The following is a 5139-nucleotide window of genomic DNA, read 5'->3' on the forward strand; positions in this document are numbered from 1 at the left end:
ATGAGTTCAGATCTCCAGAGCTGGATGAACTGCATCCAAGAGTATTGAAGGAACTGCCTGAAGAACTCTCAAAACCATTGTCCTTTATTTTCTTGAAAGCTGACTATATGAGCCAACAGTGTGGCTATAAAAAGGGGGGGGGGCTAATGCTATTTGAGGCTGCATTAACAGAAGTATGGTCTCCAAATCCCATGAAGTACTACCTCCCCTTTATCCGGCAGTGGTTAGGCCACATCTTGAATAATGTGTCTAGTTCTGGACACCGCACCGAGAAGGATGACAATAAACTGGAACAAGTTCAGAGGAGGGCAACAAGGATGATTGGGGGCTGGGAACCAAGCCCTGCGAGGACAGGTTGGAAGAACTGGGCATGTTTAGCCTTGAGAAAAGAAGACTAAGGGGAGACAGGACAGCACTTTTCAAATACCTGAAAAGCTGTCATACAGAGAAGGGGCAAGATCTGTTCTCAATCATCAGAGTGTAGGGCACACAACAATGGGCTGAAGTTACAGGAAGCCAGATTTCAGTTGAATATCAGGAAAAATGTCCTGACTGTTCGAGCAGTACAACAGTGGAGAGTGTTCCAACACTGTAAGCGTTTGAGAGGAATTTAGATAGCCATCTGGCAGATAGGGCGTTGGACTCGATGGTCTTGTATACCCCCTCCAACTTCACGATTGTGTCATTCTATTATTGTCTATTACAGAAGTTCAAGCTTAGCTCATTTGTTTTGGTATGTTCCGACTTCCCTCTTTACAGCGAGCTCTGTCTGTGTAGGAACCATTTCATATCTGTTTCACACTTACAGGCAGAGTAGCCTGAAGTTGTACAGCCCTGTTCTATCATTTCAGAACTCTGCCATTACCCATGCAGCGAGGGAGCAGCCCGGGTAGGTGGGACTCATTAGCCTGGGAAGGCAGCCCATCTAGGAGAAGGAAAACTACAATTCCAAACCTCCACTGCCTTGTGGCTATATCCACTGATGGAAAAGGCTTCAGGAGTTAACCTCGAGGCCAAATCCGGAACCGGAATCCTGGAGGCAGTTCGTGTCATTCTGGCAACTCCTGCGACATTGCTGGAATCAGTTGTATTGGCTCTTGCCTTTCCATTGGACTATTTCAGCGATGTGGAGAAGGGGGATTTGCTGCTTGGGTAACAGCCTATCCTCCATATTATTTTACCCAGGCTTTGTGCTCTGGAGAGGACACTCCAGCTTCTCATACAGCTTTGAAGTCCTCCATACAGAGCATGTTACTATAGTCTCTTGAGACTGAAGGATGCCTATGATGACCATCTCATGCTGCTGCTCATGTTGATCCATCAAAACTCATCAGGCAAAACAAAAGAGGACCGTTTTTGTTTCTGGCACATATCAGCTTCTGCATATATTCAATCAGGAGTCTGTTCCATCCAAATTTCCACCTCGTGGCATTTAGAAAAAATGCACAGCAAAATGTGCATTTGTTTTTGTACATTATGCACCCTAATGTATGCCTTTTCCCTTCATATATGCATTTATATATGCCATTTGTAAGCCAACTAAGAAAACTGCACACGATTCAAAGCCAGATCACTGTGAAAGAAGTTCTGATTTAAAATGCAGATTAAATGATGTCTCTCCCCCCCCCATACACACTAAAGCTTTTCAGTTGAGAAATTCGAATCGTACTGTTCCAATAAACACGATATCACCTCATATCTTTTCCTGCCACTGAAGGCCAAAGCAAAATATTTACTCTAGGCTACCCCACTAAAGGCCCTTTGTGCTAAAGCAAGCTCCTTTAAGCCAGTTAGCAAACGTTGATGTTATTTCATTGCTAACAGTGCAACATCTTCCTCCTACACTAGAAACCAGAATGTCTATTTCTGAGTCCTTCATAGCCCAGCTCAGAATCAGACCTGGGTTGTATCATCCAGACCAACCAGGTGCTTCTTTTCATGCTTATATATTGCAACATTAGTCTTGCTTGCCTTACTCAGCCGACACAGCTATGTGGTCGAACCAGAATGTACTCCACTGGTTTGCCACAGCAGAGATTGGATAAGCAGGAATGGGATGAATAATTTTTTAAAATAAGAATCATGAAACTTGACACACAGTCCCAAACACTCATTATAGACACACCTACCAGGGTGTGTGCATGCTGGGTACAAATATGGGAAATGCTGTAGGAAGTTGTTGAAACCTAACAAAGAACTCCAAACAAGATTGGAGAACTAACCTCCGATCTACTGGTAACATATTTATTTCTGCTTTAAAAATGTAAAGCACTCCAGGACTTTCAAAGGAATTTATGCGGGGCACTCTCTCCTGAAGTTCAAACGCAGAATGTTAAAATAAATCAGCCTTGTTATAAACAACTAGCCTAGGGGGTTCTGGGAATTATGGCCCCCAAAAGTAATTTTCCTTGGGTCTAGATTAGTCTATGTATAGGTTTGAAAGCAGTTTCAGAAGAATAGAAAGCTGTCTTTCTGTTCTCTGCCTCCTCTACCAGTCAGTCGTCCTTTTCAAAGGAAGGAGGAGCCACTTTGCAAACAGGGTAGTATCCTGTGTTTCCATACTTGAACACCAAAGAAAGAGACAGCTTTCCTTACTCAACAATTGGGGAGGGGGCAGCCTGTAGCTTATGGACAGCTTGCTTCCCAATCTCTCTCTCTCTCTCTCTCTCTCTCTCTCTCTCTCTCTCTCTCTCTGTGTGTGTGTGTGTGTGTGTGTGTGTGTGTGTGTGTGTGTGTGTGTGTGTGTGTGTGTGTTGCTCTGCTCTGGGAATGGCCAAAAGACAAAAACGAAAAAGGCACACATCTAAACCTGCTGCTCACCCTTTAAAACAAGACATGCATTCCCTGCATGTCTTTTTTCTAAAACTGCCATTTTCCCTTGGAAACAAAATATGCATTCCGTCCACATCTTATTTAAAGCAACATTCCTGGAAGCAGGCTTTCACAGTGCACTGGCAGCTCATCCCTTGTTCTAAATGAAGAATGGCAAAGGGGTTAGCAAATTTGGCAGTAGCAGGGGGTGCACCTCTCAGAAGGGTTTGGATGTGCCAATGGAGCCAGCATAGAGACAAAGGCTAGTGACCTTTTCAGGCAGTGTGGAAAATGCAGCCCCATGATCTTTGGGTTTATTTCCAAAGTGTTCTCCGTGCACCTGAGGGCCAGAGCCACAAATGCAACTAATAACTGTGTACCACCAAGTCAAATTCTGACTTATGGTGACCCTTTTCAGAGTCCTACGGGTAAAGAATACTCAGAAGGGGTTTACTTTTGCCTTCTTCTGTGAACATCCTGGGAATGTGCAGCTTGCCGAAGGCCATATAGGCTGGCTCGTCCAGGATGCACAGTGGGGAATTGAACTCTCAACCTCCAGCTCTTTAACCAGATGCCTAATTCATACGACCATTCAGCCAACAAAAGCCACAAAAGCTTTGCCAAAAAAAAAAAAAACTTTGCCAATCTTAGAGATGCCATAAGAGTTTCTGCTGCAATGAACTGCTGTGAGAGCACCCTTGAGGGGAAAAATATTTTACAAGGCAAGAGGGAAAACAATTGAGTTGACACTGAGACACACTTAGAGAATATTAAAGACAACTTATCTGACTGGCATCATGGTGCTGATGTACCCCTATTTCCCCCCCTAGCAGAATATTTAGACACTTTGATTATCCTCCCTCTTCAACTGTGGCCAGAAATTAAAATATTGTAATGCCCATCCTCAATATTGCACCACCTGTTCAAGCTCAACTATTACATTCACAAGACACTGGTGGAAAATACTGTACCATAAGAAGGAAAACCAACAACAGCTCATCTCTTAGTAGTTCTGCCTATGACTTCAATCACTGTGAGTGGTTTGTGATGGAAGTGCTATTCTGTCACATAGCACTTATCCTTCCCTTTGGAGCACAGCATTTGCACTGGATTGTAGGCTGGTGATACTGGTATTTTGGCCACTCTTGCAGTGAGGTTGCCAGTGTAGGCAGCTTCTGGGCATGGAATAGATGGAAATCACTGTTTTTTCACTTCACACAGGAAAATGTCTTGTGTGGCATCTGCTGAGATGTGCACAGTCCAAAATATGTAGCGACAATACCCAGGGTTTATTTTTTTCTCATTATGCGTAGCAATGTGAGGCTTACACTATCTGGACTGTAAGAAAAATACCAGTATCAACCAGCCTACAATCCGGTACATATGGTGGAACAAATGCTGTGTCTGGCTAAGCCTACTAGGAAGAATCAGAGCTCCTAAACATGTAACATTGGAATCTCCATTAAGGGGGAAATAATTTAAACAGAATAGGTTTTTTTTCCCCTGCCTCAAGTATTGTTGTTGTTGTTTAATCATTAAGTTGTGTCCGACTCTTCGTGACCCCATGTATGCCTCAAGTACGGAACACCCATAAAGAAGTCCGGGATTAAAATCCATGTCGATCCCAACCCTAACAGGTTTTGCAGCTAGATGTACTCTCAGACTTATCATGGGTGACTGTTCTGCCCACATCTCTAGCTATTTCTTCACCCTACTTATAAACACAACTAGAGCGGAAACAAGGAAACAAAACCAACAAGCCTCAATGCACATGTGCATATATTTACACAGCAGTGAAGGATAACACTCTGGCATTGCCCTGCCCCACTTTGGAGATAACACCCATTCCACCTTAAGAATACGGGCATTTTTTTGCTTTCCTTTCCATACAAATCCTGTCCTACTGTAATTCAGCATTTAAGGACTGTCTTCTCCACCCCCACCACCTGCTCCCATTTCCCACTCTGACAGCATTTTCAGGCAGTCTATGAACGCTGCAAATAAAATAATTCAAGACTTCATACATCTAACAAAACAGCAGCTACTTGTCTGCATTTTATGTCAAAACAAATCTGTTCAGTCAGTGAGGTGTGAGAAGACTCCTAATTTTGGTGCTTCAGGACCAGCTCAGAAGCAAGACAGATCCGATAAGCAATGATTTCAATGGGGCTTACTTCCAAGTAAGCACACTTAGCAGGCCAGCCATAAGTAGGCAGCAGCAAGCATCTGTGTACGTATAGGGTATATTCTATACAGTAGACATGTGTAGAATATACTGTATGTAACCACACTGTAAAACTGCTGTTAAGTGGAAGAATTAGGCTAGAA

The sequence above is a fragment of the Pogona vitticeps genome, chromosome 4 (genome assembly GCF_051106095.1).
Source record: "Pogona vitticeps strain Pit_001003342236 chromosome 4, PviZW2.1, whole genome shotgun sequence".
Taxonomy (NCBI): Eukaryota; Metazoa; Chordata; class Lepidosauria; order Squamata; family Agamidae; genus Pogona; species Pogona vitticeps.